Source organism: Cyanistes caeruleus, chromosome 18 (assembly GCF_971803275.1).
Source record: "Cyanistes caeruleus chromosome 18, bCyaCae1.hap1.1, whole genome shotgun sequence".
Lineage (NCBI taxonomy): Eukaryota > Metazoa > Chordata > Aves > Passeriformes > Paridae > Cyanistes > Cyanistes caeruleus.
Window position 1 is genome coordinate 6,272,191 of NC_141718.1, and position 22,210 is coordinate 6,294,400.

The 22,210-nt window shown below is 43.5% G+C and overlaps 1 protein-coding gene across 36 annotated transcripts in view; it reads left to right on the forward strand.

Annotated features, from left to right (window-relative positions):
• Positions 1-22,210, forward strand: part of FBRSL1 (fibrosin like 1) — a 502,421-nt gene that overhangs the window by 43,332 nt on the left and 436,879 nt on the right. Inside the window, exon 1 of one of the 36 annotated variants that reach the window (XM_086856154.1) lies at positions 15,714-15,804. The exons of 33 other annotated variants lie outside the window; for them this stretch is intronic. The gene's annotated coding sequence lies outside the window, so the exon portion shown is untranslated. Of the gene's footprint in view, positions 1-15,713; positions 15,805-22,210 lie in introns of those variants that run through there. 2 more of the 36 variants (XM_086856151.1, XM_086856124.1) reach the window with 2 other exon arrangements.

A 22,210-nucleotide genomic window follows, 5' to 3' on the forward strand; every position in this document is an offset into this window, starting at 1 on the left:
CCATTGTGTTCAGCCTTGGCCATCATCACACAATGAAAGCCATCACCGCCCTCCTTATGGAAGGAAATTGAAGTAAAGCAGTGTCAGGCTGTGTCCTCCAAATTTCACTGCTTGGCTTTAGCCACAGTCCTGTTGTCTGTCTTAGTTTGGTCTGTTCTTGATTTACTACAAGAAATAAATGTAATTTCGGCTTTGAGTTGGTGCACTCAATAAACTCTGGCTTCTTGGCTGCTAACCTGAGCTGAGTAATGCTGAATGAATGAATCATCTCTGCACAGCAGCAGCTGAGGAAAGGCTTCCTTCAAGGATCCATGCTGCAGTTTGTTTAGCAGCACACGGGGCAGTGGCTGTGGCATGTCTGGTTCAGGGGACAGCAGGATGGCTCTGTTAGTGTGCAGCAGCCTGGACTCAAACACAGGAACACCAGGGCCCAACTGGGATTGCTGGGGCTTAGCCCTGCCCTGCATTCCAGGGAACCAGGAGACAAGTACCCTACTCTGCTGGAAGCTTGATCTTATTAAAGAGTAATCGTTAACAGAGGATATGTGAGCATAATTTACTGGGTATCAGAATGTCTCTTTAAACATTGCACTAAATTAAAAAACAAAAACTGCTATGCACGGTTTTATTGTTTCTTTATGAAATGCAGCTGTTCAATTTGTGTTTTCCCTCGTTATATTCACTGTCCCTCAGCCATTCATCATTACAGCTCTCTGGAGCTGTGATTGCTCCCCAGTCTCAAATATTAAAAACCCATCAGAAGAGTCCGGTTGGAATTTTCCAAGCATGCGTGACATCTTGGCATCACAGTTTTCATTAATTCTAGTGACATTAAGGGTTGAGATCCCCCAGGTAGTCTTTTAGAAATACTTGCCTCCATGAATAAGAAAATGGTGAAGGAATTTTTGCCTCCAAACTCTTTTCTTTTTGGTTTCCTTTTTTTATCTCTTGAAGTGACTAGAAGCAAGCACTTCAGTTATCCTGTTGGTAAAAGCTCCCCTCCAGCAGTAAATGGGAGCTGGTGGTGTGATAGGGAGCCCATAGCTGGCACACAGAACACTTAAATTAAAGCTGCATCTCTGCAGGTACATATTTAAAACTAAAATATTACAGCAAGTTAAAACAACTTTGGCAGCATGTGCAAATTACTTGGCAAAAGTGTTAATTTCCTTGTTAAACGTCGTAGCAGAAAGGGCCTTTGATCCCAGCAGCCTGTTGGGAGTCCTTCCTAATTGTTATCAAACTATCCTGTAGCTTTAAACAGATAAGACCTAATTAGCTAAAGTGGTGCTGCATTTTTTCAAAATAAAGAGTGCCCTCTCAGTGTTAGGCACCTGTGTTTCTGTGCTTTCAGATTGAATTACAAATTTGGTGCAATGCCCAACATGGGACTTTAAGCGAGGGCTTGACTGTGGCACTCAGTGACTTGCAGCAGCAGAGAGGAGACTGTGGCTTGTAGAGACCTAAGAAGAAGGCACAAATAACCCCCTTCAGAAGGGAGGCAGAATGTTAAACATTTCTAATGGCAGCAGTATGAAGGGCTGATAGAAGTCTCTATTTTTTCTGTTTTGTTTTTTTTTTTTAAATTTTGTATCCTTTGTGCTGTGAAAAGGAACAGGGGAAAATGCATCACTGGAACCAGGTCTGACTTCCTTGTCTCAATGTAAAGAGTCTTCTCCACATCAAAGGATCACTTTAATGGTGGATCTGAAATTCTCTCTATTTTTAATCACAGTGAGGCCACTACAGAGGAGAAGGAAGGAGAGATGTTGGAAATGCCGTATTCTTGTGTCTTCTCCACTCATGTGCTTCCAAGGGGAAAACTGAAGCATTAAGGATTTGGTTCAACACCTGTTAGGTTACTCAAGAAAAACAAAGACTTTGCCAGATGTTTAAGAAGAAACATATGGCAGGCAGGGAGGGAAAAACTGTGCCAATTTGTCTGTTTAATCAATCAAACTTGTAACAATCAATGCTATTGTCCATACCCTTAATAAATAATTGTTCCCATGAAATGCTGTTTAATGCAGACTGGAACTTCACTAATGGCCCATGGCAGTGGGCAGAATGAAGCATGCAGTAGGTTTTCCTTTTTTCCCTTGCTGATGGTGCAGAGCTTTTGAGTTTTCCTTGTTCCATGTGTTTAAGACCCAAACAAAACAACAAAAAACAATCAGTTCTGAGTATAGGTCAAACCACCTGCACAGTTTTCAGAGGTCAGTTGAATTTTAGTTTCATTGAGTATCAGGGAAAGTTGTTCTGCAAGATACTTTGTGGATGTTGGTTCCTGGAAGTTTAGGTTCCTTCTTGATATAAAGTAGAAATAAAAAATAGCACCTTTACTTTCACCACAGGCTGCCACCGTTTGCAGTCTATCTAGCAAAATACTGTTGCTGTAAATCCAGAGAAGCCCCTTAGTGTGGTGTGATAGGGTTGTGAAAGGCAGTGGTTTTCAGTGGTTTCCTGGAGAAACTCTCCACACCGGGTCCCATCAAAGATGCTTTTGGACCTGCAAGGATTGAGCCCCGAGTGTTTAACCTGCCCCCTCCGCTGGCTGCATTCTCCAGTCTTTGGCCGTGGGTCAGAAGGCACTGAGCAAGCTGGGGATGCTTTCTTAGTCATACAAATGTGGAGCATGTTAGGATAAGCAACTTGTCATTAGAGGCAGGGCACAGTTCAGCTGCTGACATTATCTCGCAGTGGTTCGCCTTCTGTCGCATCGTAATGATTAATCACAGCCCTGTGCCATGTGTTACCAGGCAGCCTGCATTTGCTTTGCAGTCAGGAACTACTACACGTTCTCTGCTGCCTTAATCCCCTGTGACTGTTTCCTAATGCTAACAGTGCTGAACAATGGGATATCATGACAGCTTGTGATTGATTCTTTATTTTTTTCTTTTTCCCTCTTTTGCAAGGAATTGGGAATTTCCCGGTTTAAGATGCTTACTTAGCTACATCTTACTGTCAGTGATTAAGAACTGCACTGGTTGCTGCCATTATCAAGTAACTTCTGACTCTTCTCTAATTCGCTATTTGGCCAAGTAGAAAATAAGTGTATTTCCTTTCTGTAAGTTCAGTGTGTGCTTGTGAATTGTTTGGTAGCCAAGTACTAGGTCAAACAGGGGAGCATTTGGAGCTCAGGTTTGCTTCAGCTGCCCTGTACAGCTCACCCCTCCTCAGGCACTGGAGAGCTTGCAGGAGCTTGAAGGACCTTGTGTCTTTAAGAAGTCTCAATTGACATCCTTGGATTCCAGCTCTGCAATCTTTTCTTCATTACAGTGCAGATGGAACTAGTTTTATTCTGCTTGGGAAACAAAAAACCCCAGTTGTCAGAGAGCATACACAGTTTGTTAAAGGGAAGTCAGGGTTTGCCTCGGTCTGTGCCACAAGAGTTGGATAGAAGAGCTCCATAGGATGTGGGAACAGCAATGTGATTTTAAAAGGCACTAAAGTCAGCTAAAGACAGTATTTTTCTTAATTCATACCTTTTTTGCTGATGTCAGAAACTTGTTTAGGCCCAGCTCAGTGTATGCTTTAGCTGTCAGGCTCTTTGTGAGTGCGGTGATTATTGTTAAGTGAAGCATATGCTAATCCAGGTCGAAATATGCTTTTTCTCTCTTGCGTGACACTGTGTTAATTAAAACATCCCTTTGCTGTAGGAGCTGATGGTGGGGAGTGCCATGGTGTTCCCTTAGCACAGCTCAGCTCAGGTTGGGCACTGCTGCCAGCCAAAGGCTCCGGGGGCTGTGGATCCTGGCCCTGCTTCTGCTGGGCACCTCGTGCCTTTGACCAGAACTGAATAATTAATGCCAAAATTGGCTAAAATGCAGCTTTGGGGAAAAGCTGGTGTTTGTGGGGGAGTGCTCCAGTGTGAATGATTCATGGCCATTTCTTCCCCACCCTCTGCTCTGCTGTGGCTTGTTTTTCTGGGAATGAAAGATGCCAGAAGGTGGAAGGAGAAAGGGCTATCCTTTTTCCCCAACCTCATATAATCTCCTTAATTTTCTTTGCATAAACTGATTCTCATTTCCTGGCACCTTTTTTCAAACTCTGGGAGGCATTATGTCCACTGAATTTCATTTTGGAATAATGAAACTGCTTTGCATTAGGGGCTAAATTATGCCCCTGTAGAATTTTTAATTGTTCTTTTTTTTCCCCCTGACTTTCTGGGTATCTAAAGGAGGCTTTCCTGCTTTAATCCAGATCACTGGGATTTGGTTATATATCAGATGCAAATCTCTTTGCATCCATAATCCTTCTTTATAAACTGTTGTTGACTTTTCTGTTGATTTTTTTTTTTTAATTTTTATTTTATGCCCTATCTCAATGGGCACATATGTTCTGAGGTTTGAATTTTTGAGGAGTGCATCCCAAATGAGTTATGAGAGATCTGACAGCTTGCTCTGAGGTTTGGAGGATTGTGCTAAATACAGTATCTATCTTGTATAAGCTCTTGGATTTTCTGGGGTGCAGAAATGAAAAGTTTGTCATTGTTCTAAAGACTTTTTTGCGTGGCTTCCCTGGCAGAGCAGTCCCTTGTGTTTACCAGGCTTGACTCTGGAGCCAGGGGGAGGAGAAAAGGTTGAGGCTGTGTTTTATTCAGCATTAATGGGATCCAAGGGTGTCACATCTTGGTGTTTTCAAGTGTGACGTTATTCAACTCCGTGAGGGTCATGACGGAGAAAAGAGGAGATCTGGAATTGAAATTATTCTGAAGACAGCTGGATTTAGAGTAAGTGTATTAAGCAATATGTGAGGCAGCAGAAAACAGCACTTCTGTGGTTGAAAGGAGAGGGCCAAAGATGAAAATGTCTTAGAGCCTGATTAATTGGTGATCTCATGTATTACTGCCCTTTGCTACAGATGGAAAAAAAAAAATCCCTAGGATGACTTATTAAATGATTAGTTTTATCTTTGTGTAGTTGGCTGATTGCAGTACAATAAGTCATTTTGTTGCTATTGCTGTTTAAAATTACAGTTTGATCTGGAGTAGAGCAGAAGTGTAACAGAAATAGGGTAAAACATAATAGCACCAGACGCTGGGATTAGAGCCTGGAAACAGGATCAAACTGAGGAATTACAATACAGGCAAATACAGAAAAAGGTGCTGGTGATAATTGATCAGAGATGGTTAATCCTCTGGGATAGGAGGGATATGGGAAAGGCAGCAAATACCACTAGGCAGTATCTCCACTTGGCTGGGAGAATGCAGCTGGGACATGGAGTGTCCTATGTGTCAAAAAGGTGAATGCAGGAAGGAATAGACCCCCTGAAACATGTGGATGGTGATTCTGGGGTGAGCTGCTGCTTCATGAACCTCTGTTAGTCAAACAGTACCCAAGGCTGGGTTCAGTGTGGGACAGTCCCTTGTGTTCCTCTGTGATTATGAAGGTGCAGTGGATTCCTTTGGCTGAAAATAACAAAAAAAAAGCACTTCTAACCCCAAGTATCAGTGATCCTCATAGCTGATGTAGTGTCTTCAGGTAGGGTATCATAGCATGATTTAGATGGAAAAAGACTTCCAAGGTTGAATCCAGCCATATGGAACAAATCTTTACAGCCTCTTCTATGTTGGGTGCTAGGAAATGAAAACAAAACTTTTTTTTTTTTAATCTTTACTAGAATGCACCTAATTAAAAACAACAAAAAAAGACATCCAGATTGTAATAGCAAAATATGCTTTAATCACAGTGTGACCCTTTTATAATGGTTTTCTTGTCACAACTGTAATTGCTGATGCTTTGATACTTCCACCAGCATGGCTTACAAAAGTTGCAACATGAATATAGAAAGGATGTGTACTGAATTTTGCAGTTTTAAAAACATCAAAGCAAAGCTGTGACATTGATTTTTATTCTTTTGTTGTTCATCTGCATATTCTTGCATCTGTAGGGAAAGCAGGCAGTGACTAACAGCTGGTGAGTACTTAGAGAGTGGTTTGGGGTTGGTACAAGGTGAAAACACTAAGCAGTTATCCAGGATCCATTATGTATTTACATGCAGCTGTTTACCTTTTGAGGCAGTGGTTATAATATTTAAAAGCCAACTTTTGCTGTCACATTGTAGGGTAATTTCCTTGTGTTGTGACAACAGCAGAAGTGCTGGTGTTTTGTCAGTGGATTTTCATTGCTCAAGATCCTTAAACAAAGAGAGGGACTCCTGGGCATTTCCCTCTGACAAAGAGTTTTATCTCATTGTCCCTTGTGGCAACCCAGCCTTCCTTCCTTTACAAACATCTTGCAAGATGGTGTATGGATTGAAGGAGGCTTGGTGGTAATAAACCTGCTAGGATTTTTTGCCTGGATGCTAGGAATTTATAATAAATGTGATGAAAAGCTGCTCCTTGATACCACTGCCCAAAAGCAGCCCCAAGCAGAAAGCTTTATAGCCCCAATGTGCTTGGGGTGAGACAGCAGTGTTTATCCCATCTCCTTGGTGAAGGGCTTGCATGAGGTTGTTCCTAATTCCTCTCCCTGCTTGTTTATCCCTGTTTGGAGGCAGGAGCAGTTCCCACCGCCCGGGAGCTGCAGCGAGCGCGGCTGTCAGTGTGAGAGGCAGACAATTGAATCAAGGCACTAAAACATGCCACTCCAAAGCTGTTTAAATCATCCTAATGCGAATTATGAATTTATTACAATACATATTACCTCAGGGGACAGAGAGGGAAGGGAGATCTGAAGGGGCTGTTTGTAAACATGTAAAACAATAAGCGTTTCCTGCGTTGCCACCGCGACAGGGAGCTCGCCTGCTGAAATAAAACCTAAATAAATAAATGTGTAGACAGGCAGCAGCTCACCTGGGGTCAGCTGGCTCCCAGTGGGTCAGGTAACAACTGCTTCCCAAAAAGAAAAGAAAAAGAGCAGCAAACCAGCAAACAATAGTGACCCTTGGTCCTGAGGGGACCAGGAGGGTGCCAAACCTTTGAATGTCACAGTTTGCTGTTTGTGGAGCAGAAGTGCTGTGCTTTGCATGGTGAAATGTGACCTGTGCTTTAGACAAGCTGCCACAAACTTAGAAGACAGACAAGGCTGGAAAACCACAAATTCAGCACTTGTTTCCTAAGGGGAGAGGAAAGAAATGCACACCTCTTGGGGTGCATCACAGAAAGCACATAGACACAGAATTTCCCTGAACAACGTTTCTCAATGTGTGTAGCTCTTGTTTGGGGATTTTTCTTCAGTTCTTAGCAGCAGTGCTGGTCCTTGGTGTCAGCCTCAGCTGTCACTTCTGGGATGCTTTGAGAGGTGAGATCACCAGCAGCTGCCTTCCCCACCTTGAGCTCTTGACACCATCAGTGGGCTGTGTGCTCCAGAGAGGATGGGCATCCTGTGGTGGTGCAGAGCCCTGCCAGCCGCTCCATGCCACTCCCTGAGGAGCAGTGCTGGGACAGCGAATTCCTCTCACTGCTGACTGGGAGAACATGACAAAGGAGACAGCAGCTTAGGGAGGAATGGCTCCATATCCCAGTGCTTCTGCTCTTGAGAGCTCCACGAGGGCTCTGCAGGGGATGGCACTGACTGGTGTGGAGGTAATGATTTATAAAGTGGAGGACCTAAACATAGTTCAGGCTGCATTGCCAGCATGCTGGCTGTCCTCAAAGGACTCTGGAATATGCTGCGTTGCAGGACTGCAGCGATTTGGCTGCAAGCTATATTTAGCCTATTTATTCTTTGTTGGTGTATAATGTGCAGTTCAGTGGAAAACTTGGTCTCTCCAAAAAGGAGGTTTGAACTGGAGTCAAGACAGGGAAAACACCATCTGTCTAGAAACCATTTTTCTTAAGCGATTTGAAGGGGGAGGCTGTGTACGTAAGATATATGTGCATGTTGCTTGGTTTGCTGCTCGGGTCTTTTTATTTAAGGGTTTTTTTTCCCTTCTTCAGTGGTCTTTTATCCTGTATGTTATTAAAGGCTGTTAAAGATGTAGACAGCAAAATGCACTTTGTAATTCAGCTTTATAGACTAATTCTTTAGTAAGAAAATGGAATTGTATTTCTGCTCACTGTGAACACCATCAGTGCTAGGGTAAAAATCAGCTATGCTTTGGGGAGGAGATTATTCCTGTTGGAAGCACCCTTAAATGTTGAACAAGGATTAGTCCTATTGTGTTAAGGAATGGAAAAGAGCAACAAATACTGTCTGTTTTAAAGTGCTTGCAGTCTGGGATGGAAGGTTGGCAAACTGAATAGGTCACAGTGAGTAGCAGCAGGCTGGTGGTGGCTCCCAGCAGTTCATGCGTGCAGGAAATATTTGTGCTGTGCCTTGCCAAGGAATGTGTGCCATCACTTAGAAATGAGCTCAGGAATTACCTTTGGGAAGTGGCTGTAGCCTGAGATGTGCTCCCCTGGGATTTCCTGCGTTCCCAAGACATTGTCTGCCCTCATAGAAATTAGAGCCTGATCACCTTTTCAGAGGGGTAATGCAGAAGGTGTTCTGAGGTTGGCTGGGGGAAGAGAGAAATTCTGGCAGCTTTGCAATGTGTTATTTTTTTAAGTTCATATAGTGTGTCTGCATAATGATACAGGTATCTTAAAATACTGCTTTAAAATGACTGTGTAAATAAATTCTGGATAGACCATACATGGAACAAAATTCCATCTATTCTTTTTGAGTTTAAATAGGCAAAGAGTCTTTATGCAGATAACCCTTTCTTAGATAACATTTCCTTAGTTTTAATAATGTTATATATGAAATATTGCTTTTTATGGCTATGCAATACCTTTTTATGCTGTTTCTTGGGTGTCTGTTCATCTGTCTCCATAATTATATTTTACTTCATGGAATTACACAATCCATCAATGTCGGGAAGGGCAGGGTGGTTAAGGGTTGTTCTGAGACTCATCAGACAAATGCAATGCATTGCTGGCAGTTAAAATTGTATCATTATTACAATGGAGAAATTTCTTCTCCCCTCCCCAGCTTCCACATTTTAAAAAACACCTCATAAAATAGAAATCTCCATTTCTCACTGTGGCGTTATAAATATAAAATCTAATTTAAAAATAGCCCATGGTGAGTATTTTTAAATGAATTGTTCTTTGGCTTTGATACAGCGTGCGCATATCAAAGGGTCTGTCTGTAATGGTGTTTGATTGCTGCCTGGATTTTCTTGCTCTGGAGACTTTTCATGGGAAAACTTGGGTTGTACTTGGAGAACGTTCCAGCAGAGCTGACTGCAGTGGGCAGAAACCACAGCATGGTACATGTGTTACACAGCCTGAGTTGTACATGGTGGCTGTCAATGACCAGTGTCAAAAAATGTAAATAGATTCAAAAGAAAAACGACAAAAAAATGTAAAATAAAAATAATACTATCTAAAAATAAGTATAACTTAAAAATTGGTAAAAATGAAAAAAATAATTAAAAATCAGAAATAGTTCTGAAGTTTTTTAAAAGTAAGTATAAGGAACTAAAGAAATATAGCATGTCCTGTACTTAACATATGGTGTGAAAGACTGAGCTGAAATATTTTTGAAATTTGAAATGGAAAATGCAAGGGACTGGAGTTTGGGGATACATGGTTCATTCAGCCAGCCTTAATATCTTACTGTGATTATTAATCCACCCCTGCAGAGCCAGGTGCCCGGCTCACTGTGGAGCAGGCTGCTCACTCTTGGGAAGAAGCATGAAAAGTCTTGTGGAACAAAAAAAGGCAGCAAGGTCCTGACCTCGCTGGGCACTGTGAGCCAGTTGTGGTGGTAAAGATGAACAGCAGGAATGCTGCCATGTGGGTTTGGTGGAAATCTGCTCTGATGAGCTGTGCTGCTTTTGAAGCCAGCTTCAAGCTCTGTCAGCTGGATGAGGCAGAGTTTCACCCCCAGGGCTCAGTGTTTTGGGATCTGATGCACTTTGTTTTACTCAAGAAAAAAAATAAACCTGAATTTCTCATTCGTGGTCCAATGGTGGCTTTTTTTTCTGGGCAGGCAGGTGTGATTCTCTGACTCCCTCAGCCTGTGCCATGCACAGATATTCCCCCATCAGTACTCACATGGGTATTGGCATAAAGTGCAAATCTATAAATTATAGAGGCAGGTGATAAATGGGAGAGGCTGCAGGTGCACTTCAGCACTGCAGTCTCTTAAATCCTCGTAGCTGAGGGTTTTCTTCTTTTCCCTTTTCTTCCTCAGCAGTTAAGCATAAAGGCCTTGGGCTTTGCTTCCACCTCCTTGAATTCTTCAGAGTGCACATCACAGTGTCTTTAAACAGTGTGAGACGTGTCGGGGAACTGAAGGCATTAGCAGAGCGCTGGGATTTATTGGCAGATTGACAGCCTGATAGGCACACTCCCTTTCTTCTCTGTTTGTCACTCTTTGATACTTTCCTTTTCACGCTCCAGGAGGAGGGAGGGATCCCACTGTAACACTAAATGTCTTCAGCAGTTCTGCTCTGCAAAATGCTTTATCTTGGTTTAAGATTTTTTTTTTTTTTTTTTTAAGTCTGAAGTTCACCTTATCCTTAAAAGTGCATAATTTACCAGGCCTCCTGTGATAACTTTGTGTCTTGCAGAGAAACCGAAATGGGAACTGAGCTTATTAAAACTAAATTAGTATAAAAAAAGACAAAAGTTTTTCCTTTGTGGGAATGCTAGCAACTAGTGTGAAAGCCAGGGATGTTGCTGCTTTGTTGGTGTGAGGATAGCAAATTGAGATGGTATCTTGGGAAACTGAATCTCTCTCATGATCTGTGTTGAGCAGTGCTCAGTTTCAGACTCAATAGACTAGGAGAGACAGGCTGGTTACATGAGCTTGGGACTTAAATACACTTCTCAGCTCTGATGTTTCACAGGTTAATCTCCCTGTGCCTCCCTTACCAAGGTTTTCAACAAGACTAAAAATACTCCCTCTGTCACTTGCATCTGTTCTGCATTTTTCATTTAAAAGACAGTTAAACCCAGCAGTGCTATCTCTGTGGTTTTTTACTGAGTGCACCTACACACCGAGGCTGTGCAGCGAGCCTTGTAGCTGGCTTAAAGCTTGCACCCCTAAAACTGGGGTCTGTACCAATCAGAACAATTTATTTGAACCTGTATAAGCACAAAATGCTGACCCTTTTTCCAGCTGTTGGCAGCTCTGACCGTGCCCGTGTGGTGCTGAGCAGCAGCAGCCAGTATTGCTTACCCCAGATCCTCTGCCTGCAGCAGATAATGCCTCAAAGCTCCTTCCTCCTGTGCATTTAAAGTACACAGCCGTATTAGAAGATTAAGTTACTTTGAACAGGAACAGCTCCCTTATTGTAGCTCAGGCTGGTTTTCACTTTGTTCCACTTAAGATGTTGCCAAGGCTCACTGTGACTTTTTTTCTTCCGTGATGTAGTTGCAGAGCATGAAATTGTTTGGTGCTGGATAATGCAGTAACCATGGGGCTATTGCTGTTATCTTTAAGGTATTAGGCAGCTGTAATTTCTCTTGACATTTTGGTGTCCAGGTGAATTGGTTTCTGTAGGTTTGTTTAGGGTTTTTTTGGGGCTGTGGGTGCTATTACTTGCAACTTCTTTTTTTCCAAAGAGTCTTTCCCTGCCTGAGTTTGTACCTCCCCAAACTGTCAGATGAGGAATGAATACATTTGGTAGAGAAATTAGACCATTAATTCTGCAAGATGTTTTCAGTGATATGTCAAGATCTCAGTTTGCTAGAAAGGACTGGTTAGAGGAGGAACCCATCTGATCACTTCAGATCAAGCAATTAACTTCTTAACAGCTGGAAAAAAGATTGCGAGTGATGTGATTCTTCACACCGGCAGCAGTTAGCTATTCCAACCACAGTTTTAAAATGCTTTGAACAGGAGATTAGTGTCTTGCTCATTTTGCAGATGAGCAAACAGAAGTACAGAGGGGAGATGAACAGGCTCAAGCAGTAGGTCAACAGCAGAGCCAAAAGAATGAATCCCGGCTGTCTAAATCCGATCTGTTAGAGCTGAGGCAATAATGTTTCCCCTAGGATTACTTCATCTGCCAGGGATGACAGGGCCAAAATTTTTAAGGCTTTATTTAATTTTATTTTATTTTAATTTTTTGTCTTTAATATGTGGGTGACTGAATGAAATCCTCATAGTGAATGTCCAGCGCTTTGCGGACACGTGAGAGCCCCTGGTTCAGCGTGTCTCATCTTTGTGATAACTAAGGAGCAAAAGCAGAATGCTGCTCTTGAGAGCTGGTTCAGGGAGCCTTGAGCTGTTTCTGAGCCCCAGCTCAGTGTGCCAGCTGCCTTTGCCATGCCCTTGGTGGCATTTTAAAGCAGGTGTGGAAGGAGCAGTGGGGCTCTATGAACAGCAGAGGCAGCCAGTTGTGCATCCTGGTGGTGAGAGCCAGGGAACTTCCCCCTCTCCTGCAGCCTGTGCTTGGGCAGACCCCTTCACTTTCCACTCCCTCTGGGCTCCTGGGGCTCTCATCTGATGTAGCTGTTCCATGGCCATGCTTCCCCATCAATCACGGACCTGCAGCTAAATTTTGGGTTGGAGTTTGGCTGTGGGAGTTCATGCAGGCTCTGCTTCGCACTCGAGAGGCCTTGCTGCTCCCCTTGCTGTGTTGTTCTGTAGCTGGGTTTAAAATATATATTGTTGCTGGCATTGGAATCCATATCTGCTCCCAGCATATGCTATTGGCACAATACCAGCAGATGCTGTTGAGCAGTATCAAATCTCGAGGCGCAGCTCGGCTCTCAAGTGTGACTCTGTGAAATGGCACCGTGGGGTTCCTCCTCGGCGGCTCGGTGACTTACACGTGAAGTCATCTCGGTGAGAGATGCTGGTTGTTTGTTTTTAACAGCCCTCTTGACAAACCAAACCTGGAATGGATTTGGTTTTAAGGGAAATGGAGGGGCTGGGGTGGGTTTCTGGCTCCTGTCCTTGCTCACAGCTTCTCTCCCACCCTCCTTCTGTCTCAGTTGTGCAGCAGGGAAGCTCTTGGGGCTGGGGAAGGGGCATTTGTCAGTGCCAAAGGAGTCAGGCTGCCCTTGCAGGTTACAAATATTTCCATTTTGCTGTTTAATAACAAGTTGGTCACACTCCATTTGAAACTCTCTTAAAAATGCAAAATCCATTGGGGGGAATAAAAAATTCAGAGATGTCAATAATTAGCATTGTCAAGAGTGGAGGTTTAGTTATAAAAAAATAAATAAAGTGAATGAATGCTGAGTAAATATTCTTCTTCACATCTTTCTATCCTTATTCTCCTTTTTGCTTGTTTGAGATGAAATGATTATAAGCAAACTTACTGCACAACTGACTCTTTGCTTATTGTTCCTCCTCCTATGAAGTGCGGTGCCATCTGGCACATGGACAAGTGGGGAAGATTGATGGCTAACAAAGAGCACCATTCATTTTCTCCTACCAGATTTGGACAGAAAACAAACGTTTTTAATCAAATCTATGTGTTTCTAAGGAATATTGGCTGCTGAAAATTTGCCAGCAGCTGAATTTTCCCCCCCTTCCCTGGCTTGTGAGAATTATATCCTGCCAGGCTGATTCATGGATGGGACAGTGTGGGTGCTGTTTCTCCTGTGCCTTGTTTTCTTTCATCTTATTGAGAGACAAGCAAAATAAAGGGCTGTCGGTGCTGAGGAGAGAAGAGGGGGAATGGCTATGTGTGGTAGCACAAATAGTCTTAAAATTCAAGAGTACAGTTGTTTTAATGGCCTCACAGTGAATCATGCAAAACAACTGTCTGAAGAAAACACACAGTTGATTTCAATGAAGCAACTAAAACATCAGTGGAAAGTTGGCCTGCAGCATTCTTTCATTTTCCTGAGAGAAATGAAAGATTCATGGATTCTTCCTCCCATCTATCCTCTCTCAATAATTATGCAGACACTGGATAATACAGGAATTTGGGATCCATAAGGGGAATTCAGGCATGGTGCTCAGCTGGGAGGGGGAGATGCAGGATTTCCTGGGAGGGTGGAACGGATGATCCATGGTATGGAGCAGCTGAGCCACAGAGTGATGGGGAAAGCCATCACTTTACCTCTTTAGACCTGTAGGTTAGGGAGCTTGGAGGAGGTTCTGGGATGTGGCCTGGCTCCCATGGAACAGAGGATAATCAGCTGCATGGCACAAGAGAAGGAGGTGGTTAAGGCAGAGATGATGTCAGTTTTTAGGGTTCAAGGAACATTATCATAGATGTTTAAATATCCTGGCAAGTTAGATGTTTAAATATCCTGGGAGCTAGAGGGATGCTGGCCTTACTTAGCTGTGTTTTCACCAGGCACGTTTAATATGAGAGGGGCTTTTGCTTTCTGCTAAGATACGAAAAGGGGGGGAAAAAAAACCAACTTGGCCATTTGAATATTAAATTCAGATGCCTTTAATAGTACCTATAAATTAATGGGATTTCATGCCCAGCATTCAAAAAGCATTGTAAAGAGGATGTGGATATGTAAAGATAAAATGGATTTTGTAGCGCTTTAGCTGTGGAAAGAAAATTATTTTCGTTTTGATTTTTTTTTAATGTATTTTTTTCCCTTTGAAGTCAAATAATGGACTTAATTAACTCTAAGCACCTGGATTTGAAGCTTTGAAAATGATCCTTTCATTGCAGTGCTGCTGAATTTTCTGGAAAGTTGCATCTGCAGGTACACAGCCTTGTACAATGTAGATGTGCTGTTTGCTGTGGTGCTGGTGGCAGGCACAGCCTGAAGCTGCTGCAAGTCTGAGCCTGGGGTGTCCTGGGGTCCCCCAGATCCCCAGGGCAGGTGGGAGCATCTGCAGGGGCTTGGGAAGAGAGGGCAGAAGGGACAGCTCTGCTGCACAGTGTTCAAAGGAGAAATAAAACCAGCTGAGGGAAGGGAGTGACTGTGTTGACACAGAAAGTTTCCAACTGTTATATTTATATGTAAGTTCAGATCTTAAATTGCACTTGAAGCAGGCAGATTTATATTCCTTCCAAGCATTGATGCATACTGTTCCCCTCTTCTTTTCTTCCTGCTGCTATAAATCTGGATGCTCTTGTTGATATAAATATTCTGTCTTTTAAAGAAACTTAAAACTTTCCATGCCCTGAATCAAGTCTTAAGGGCTTTGCGTTGCATGGGCTGATTAAGTCTTCCTTTTATAAGTCTTTAATTTGCTGCCTTTTAAATATTTCCTTGCACCTTTTTTGCATAATAGGAAAATACAGAAGGAAATGTATTTCAGATAGAGGGACAGCTGGTCTTTGAAGGAGAAAGCTTGTGTTTCTCTGCTTTGAGATGGTTTGTAGAAAAAAGTGGATCTGAAGAGGGTGGCATGGCCAGGAAAGGGTTCAGGGTGGAAATGTGCATATTCCCTGCTTCCTTAAAACGTGCTGGTGTGGCCTCTTAGCAGGGCAAAAGTGAGAAGCTGTGGCAAAACTTGGAAGGTTTTTTTTTTTTTCCTCTCCCATGACTCTGCACAAAGGCTTTGATTAATGAATCCAATGATGCTGCTAAATGCCTGTGGTGCTCCCCTGCGGACAGCCCGAGCCGTTTGGCCCCCAGGAGGGTGCAGAATCCTCACTCTGGGGGCTGGACAGTGCTGCCCTAGGCTGGAGACAGCCCTGGCAAATACCCCTCCGTTTGTTGAGAGGCTTGGCTTGATGTGTAAGAGCTGAAAACACTCAAATAGGAGTGCTGTGAAGAGAGGGATCCCATAATCTTTGTGCCTGACAGGAATCCATGGGTGGGTGGGCTGGGGAACCAGCACAGAGCAGTGTTTGGGGCTGGGTGTGTGTCTGCCCCTCTGACTGGTGTTAGTGATGACTTTGATGTCATAAATGTGTACTTAACCAGCAGCGTGGCTCAGCGAGCTGATGTGCAGCCTGTAGAAGCAAAGGGGTGGCTTTCCATTGTCTTCAGTGAGTTGTGGATTAACTCTCAGGAGAATAATAATATCATGGTTTACTTGGCAGTAACAATGCTAGCAGTGCTGTTTGACTGCAGACAATAAACGGAACAAGTTATGGAAAACATGATAGCCCTGTCCTGAACAGGAGGAGAGCCACTCAGACATGAAAGCAATTCTTTTTGCATACTATTTCTGTGAGGAACTTTCAGCAGGGTGTTTTGACATATGGCTTCTACGTAGATGAAGTGCCAGACCTTAACTGGATAAAGATATAATTAAATTTTCAGTGAAAGTGCTGAGAGTGAACTATGAAACCTCGTTTGGAAGTTCCCAGAGAAGGGGAGACGTGTTGCCCCTCAGAGGTGCAGAGCTCTGGCTGAGTTTGGGGGCTGGCACCACCACCCTTTGTGCTGTGCTGGGATGCTCAGGAGCCAGTGGTGTGGTTTGTCACATCTGGGAGGGACCTTCTTTGGTTTTTGAGTTGTTTTATATGAACACACTGAACCTTTTCCCATCCTGGAGATGCTCCTGCTGATCAGACCTGCTGTGTTCAGCAGAGGAAACGCTCTGGGTTTGATGCCAAGTTAATGATGTGGATTCTCAAACTTGCCACAGGAGGATAGGAGCAGTGTTTGAATATTCACACAGGTTGAGTTTCCAGGAGGAGTCCTTGTGAGGCAGCGATTATGGGCCTTGGGTATCACTTAATGTTGGTCTCTGCATAGACACAGGTGTGCCACTGACTCACTGCCTCGCTGTTTGTCCAGCTAGAGTGACCATTTGTGGTCCTGCCTGGTGATTTCTTTGTTTTGTGGGTGGCAGTGTGAAATATATAGCTGCTCAAAAAGAAAAAAATAAAAATAAAAAAAGGAGCATTATGTTGTAGGCTTATTTAAAAAAAGGTGAGGAAGACTAAACAGAGATTAAGCAAGAGTTCTTAAACGGGAGGAGTGCAAATCCTCAAGGCACCCAAAGGTCTGATCCTCAGAGGTAATTAGTAGGTAGCCCTATTAATTTTAATGGCAGCTCTGAGCTGTTAAAGCCTGGCTATTGCCTCTACATTTTAAATATTATTAAATGTTACACATTCTAAGTACTTCATTGCTCTCATTTAAGAAAAAAGGCAGCTTGTTCATTGGGTGCCTCACTGAAAATTATTTTTATTTTTAGTGCCTGTTGGAAAGCAGGTACGCTCTTCTGGGAGGCAAGCTGCTGTTAGTGTAATTGTACTCCTGTGCTGCTCACAGCTTCAGGGAAATCCCTTCAGGCTGTGCTTGGGAAGAGGCACCAGGTGATGAAGGTGTATGTTGATAATCCTTGGCTTTGAATGTTCCTCCAAAGCCAGAGCTGTGCCACCACACAGCTTCTGAGTGACAGATGCCGGAAGTGTCACGCGGTGCCACAAGAAGTCATTTGACATTGGAGTAGGGATAAGTGGTCCTGCCAAGTTTTAACAGCCTTTTATTTCTCTGGCTGGTAGGACCCATCCTTGGGTGGCAGAAGCTGTTTTGAAAGGCTGCCCCTTGGCATTTCCAATAGCTCTCACATGCTTGGATGCTTTGTGTCTCCTGTTACTCCCTTGCTTCTCCCAAGCAGGTGCCTGGGATCTCAGCTGAGCTTGTGACACATGTTTTAAACAACCCTGGAAAACACAGTTGTTTTAAAGACCTGATTCTGAGTGGGGTTGTAGCAGCTGAGGATGTTTGTGTGTGGGGGTGACAGTGACTTGTTGCTGGAGGGGAGGATGGTGCAGCTGGCTGTCCTTGGGCCAGCAGTGCAGACGTGACCTCCCCTCTGGTTTTGGGAGTGAAGAGCATTTAACCTTTCCTGGGTGATTGTGCCATGTGAGGTGAGTTAGAAACGCCAAGTTTAGGGATTCCTTTGAGGGTGTCCTGGCAGCCTGTCAGGTCCCAAAGGGGTTTGACATCCACAGTGCTACATTGATTTTCGAGTAGAGGAGGTCAGAGCTTTTCCTAGGCTTTTATTTGTTTTGCTCCTAGTTCATTCCAGGTCGAGTTGTGAATGGAGCTCTCATGGGCTGTGCCCCAGAAATGCTTGGCCTGCCCTAAGCTTTCCTCTGTGTGCAGTGGGGTTGGTATTGCCCAAGAACCCTGCCTGAGGAGCTGCTCAGTATTTTTAGGGCATGGGATAGTCCTGAGCAGTCCCATGGTGATGAGGGTAGATGTTTGAGAGCATTGCTGTGCTAGGGCAGGTGGGCATGGTGTGAGCAAACATCCTCACAGGATGGGTGAAGGATGAACTGCAGTGGCAGCAAGTGGTGCCCAAAATCCTCTTGCAGAGGTGAACTGCTTGAGTGATGATCCCTTTTTACTTGCTTCACGTGTAAAATACAACCTGCAGCATCTCCCTCAAGTAGCAATGTCCTTCCACATCTCTCTTTTATTGGAATACGTGGGAAGTGTTTCAAAACTCACCTGTTCTTACTCTATTATAGCACTGGGAGAGAGGGTAGTAAAAACAAGCCCCTGCCATTTCCAAGCAGCCTTGATTGTCTGGCACTGAGACTTACTGCAGCTTGCAGTTTGCTGCCTTCACAAATGGCTGATTGAGCAAGAAGTGAGGCAGCTCTGGATTTGTGCCTCCCTTTGCCTCCCACCCTTAGGAAGCAGGCTCCCAGTGTGGTGTACATGTATTATACCAGCTGATTTTGTATTAGCATCCAACCCCGCCCATGCTGTTATCTTCTGAGGGAGGCGTTTGGAAGGGAGCTGGTACTGGAACGTCTTCACACGCTCCCAACAGGATGCTGAGTTACTCTGGGGTGCTCGGCTGGCACTCCACCAACAAGCTGATTTTGGCTGAGCAGATGTCTGTTAATCTTTGTGACTGTGGTGGGCTGGCCCTGGCTGGATGCCAGGTGTCCACCAAAGCTGCTCTGTCACTCAGCTCAGCTGGACAGGGGAGAGAAGGTACAGCAAAAGATTTGTGGGTCGAGATAAGGATGGAGAGATAACTCACCAGTTACCATCACAGGCAAACCAGACTCGACTTGGGAAATTTTAGCTTATAACCACTCGAATCAGAGTAGGGTAGTGAGAAATAATCACATCTTAAAACCTACCCAGCTTTTTTTCCCCTTTCTTAAATCACTCATCCCAGAGGCTCTGCCATGTCACTGATGGGCTCAGCCTTGGCCAGTGGTGGGTCCATCTCAGAGCCAGCTGGCCTTGGCTCCACTGGAAAAGGGGGAAGCTTCTGCCAGCTGCTCACAGGGACCACCCCTACAGCACCTCCAGCCCCTCGACTACCAAACCTCACCCCACAAACCAAGCAGAGTGAGCAGCTACCTTGCCATTCTGTCAAGCACAGCCTAGAGGACAGATGTTTGATGAAAGCGCTGAAATATTTAACTAGGATATTTTTCCCCCTGCAGCCGAGATTGCTTGTTGTGCCTATTAATCTTTTACAAGTCTTGCATCTGCTCAGAGGTGGGTTGTTTCAGGCTTCCAATGAATTCTGTGTGTATGTGCATGGTTTGAAAGAGTAGTGTAATGAACAAACATGATGTGTATGTGAATAAATCGAATACATAAAGCAGATTAATTAATCCCTCCATTGCTAAAAATCTCTTACAGTAAAAATAATAATAAAAAAACCCTATAATGCCCCTTCTCCTCTGGGCATTTACTCCTCTCTTTCAGGAGCATCTTTACCCTCCATTTTGTAAAATTAGGATTTCAATGTGCATGTCCTTAAAGAGCATTTGTCCTTTCATCTCTGGTTTTGTAAAGCCTGGGTGCAGCATTGCTAGGTAATGCAGCGCTCTCACCCCGAGTTAGCAGCTCTCTTGTTTATTAAGAATTTATTTTCAGCTAAAACAGTACCTTTCTGTAAAGCCTGTTTCTCCTGCATGCACTTGTAATCAGAGGCACTTGTGTCTCCCTTTCCTCCTGTTGTACCAGGTGTGTTCACCAGGGCTGGTGGCTGGAACAGCAGCCTGGGGGAACCAGGGGGATTGAAAAAGCAAAGAAATCACTTGCAAAATTTCCTCTCCCCCACCAGGAATAGTCTTGTTGGGACAGTATTTTATACCCTGTGTTGAACTTCAGAAAAGAACCTCAGCCCTATAATTAATAGTTAATAGGGATTAATACTTGTAACATTATTAAAAAGGTCTCCAATGCACTTTTTCTTTCTTTGTTAATTCTGACTTAATGGCTCATAGCTGTTTTTTTCTCCTGGTCTATTCTAGCCTGCTTTTCTTTGAATATTGCAATTCTGAGCTTAAAATCCAGTATTCTTTTAAATATCTCATGGGTGTAATCCAGTTTTTGTTTTCTTTAAAGTTCCTTGGCTTTTGAATCCCCCTCTTCTTTTCTCCCTGTATTAACTAAATTGAAGTAAAATGGGAAATTGTCACACAGAGCCATCTAACTTCCCCCTTCTCTGAATAGATGATGAGTTACTCAGTAAGAGTAGCACCAATTTGAAAATGATTTAGCACAGCCAGAGTTCTGCTAACCACTTTGAGAACATTTCAGGGCAATCCCATGAGATGATGGTGTATGATGATAATTATGCTTTAGCAGAATAGACCTATGGGATGAGCAGCTCAAGCTCAGGCACTTATATCCAGTCTGTGCTTTAAGTCTGTGCAGTTTATTCAGTTTTAAGAATCAGGTTTTCTTCTCTGCGTGTTCATATTTTATATGCAAGATTAACTTGCTTGGTCTGTAAAATTCACCAGATATTTTCTGTTTGTGGGAACCTGCCTAGTTTGAGTGATGTTGCTGTGACGACAGTCCCAGTGATGTCTTCCCTGAGCAAATGTTCTCAGAAAGTGTTCTCACTTAATTGTAATCGAAAATTAATTGTTCAGCTGTCTGTCGTCTTCTTTCATGCCTCATGTATTCTGCCCAGTAACATTCTTCTTTACTATGATTCATTAGTCTTCAGATTGCTTAAAAATATCCTGGACTGGAAAGACATATTAGCAAAGTCATAACTGTATTGGCGGATGAATATAATCTCTTTTCAAGTGTCTACATACGTGCCAAGATCACATCAAGCATCCAGAGAATAAATGAGTGGGCTTGTGAATGAGCAGGCTTCTGAAGGGCTTCTTTTGTTAATCACTAGCAAAATTGGCCAGAGAACTTAAACAAAAATCCAGTTGGCTTTTTTTAGAATTTTTATCACTTTTTACTCATGGCCAATGTGTTTTTTTTAATGTAAGATCTTGTTGTCCACCTGTTCCTCCTGTGAAACCTGTTGTGCTGGACCTCAAAATATAATAGACTCTTTAGAGGTGTTTGCAGAATTGCTGTATTAATCATGGCAGATTATTACGAATTTGCTGCGGGGCGGTCCCCCAGTGCTTGCCATGTAAGCATAAGTAGGATTTCCTAAAGCCCTGGTATTGCCTGAGAGGGGAAAATCCACAGGAGGGAGAGAAATTGTCATTTTTATTAGAAGCATAATTGTTACATTGTGATTTGCCATGATTTTTTTGTCTTGCAAGTCAGGCCCAGTTGAGGGAAACCATCCTGTGGCAGAGGGAGGGGAAGAGGTGCTGCAGGCTGGAGGGCTTGGAAGGGTGACTCAACATCTGTCACATCTGCTTGGCAATGGTTTTTCTCTCATTGGTGTTCAGCTGCTTTTATGAGAGATGAGCAAAGACGTGGGGTCTTGAGTTTAGCTTAAGGATTGAAGAAATGACAGAATGTGTCCAGAACAGTGCACACAGTTGTGTGTGCAGCTTCCACCACATCATTTTGTGGTGAGGAAGAGAGGTGGGGGGGAAAAAAAAATGTTGGGAACGTGAAGTGTGACCTGAGAGCTATTTACACACATCATGTCTCCATCTGTTCCACAAACATCACGGAGCAGGGGTGATGGCTGGTGTGGGACTGGCTGTGCCTCAGGTGTGGGCTCTGTTTGCAGTGTGAGCCTGGGCTTGACGTGGCTGGTTAATGGAACTCACTTGGGCAAAATAATAGAGGGTGTCAGGCTTTCCTTTTTGTTACATTCATAGGTTATTATGTAGGACATCCAAGCTGTCTTTCTAAATATGGTGAGATTTAGTACAAGGAGTACTAAAGGAGTACAAGGAAATTAAAATGGAAAGTATAAGCAAGGCAGGCATTTATAAATGATTGAACTAAATTACACTCAGTAGAAAGAGCTGCAGCTGTGTGACAGCGATGTTTCTTTCTTCAGGTAAATAACATTACCCATCATTACTGGTTATGCTAAAGGACCATAATTCCATGTTAACATGTCTTATTGCAGCCTGATAAGTCATAGCCTAATCTCCATTACCAGGCTGCCCATAAATATTAGAGATAGGTGGCACAGGGAAGGTAAGGAATGAAATCTGGTTTTGATGCAGCAGTATCAGTGCTAACTGGCCTCTGACAGGTCACAGCTGAGTCATTTGAGATAAAGCAATTCCT